The following is a 478-nucleotide window of genomic DNA, read 5'->3' on the forward strand; positions in this document are numbered from 1 at the left end:
AAATCAGCTGGGGAAATGCAGAACAACTGAAAATCAATCAATAGCCTGACAGAATTCTTCATCTTCATATAACGTTAGCCAACATATTAAAACACAAGTCAAAAACAATAGGAAATTTTATCAAGGAATAGCATTAAAATGGCTTTTAAAAACATACTTCATCATGTAGGCTATCTCATCTAAAAACAAAACGAACAAAAATAAAGACAGAACCTAAGGCGATTAACAATTCCTGCACTTGAAAAAACGCGCTCTGCAGGAACTGAAGTCGCAGGCACGCAGAGATAACGAAAAGCAAGCCAACAGAATTTCGGAAAGCGCCTGGACATCCCGCACCACCATCGAAGTCGTTAGAGGAATAGACTGCGCGGACGGAATCGCAGCAGCGGCGGGCTGTAGTGAACGACGTGATTGACATTTTGCTGGCTTTGGCTAGTCTCTAAGCTAACGCCTACGTGCCTGTATTGAATATGATTAC

This window comes from Sinocyclocheilus rhinocerous, unplaced genomic scaffold (genome assembly GCF_001515625.1).
Source record: "Sinocyclocheilus rhinocerous isolate Xijiao unplaced genomic scaffold, SAMN03320098_v1.1 scaffold1411, whole genome shotgun sequence".
NCBI lineage: Eukaryota > Metazoa > Chordata > Actinopteri > Cypriniformes > Cyprinidae > Sinocyclocheilus > Sinocyclocheilus rhinocerous.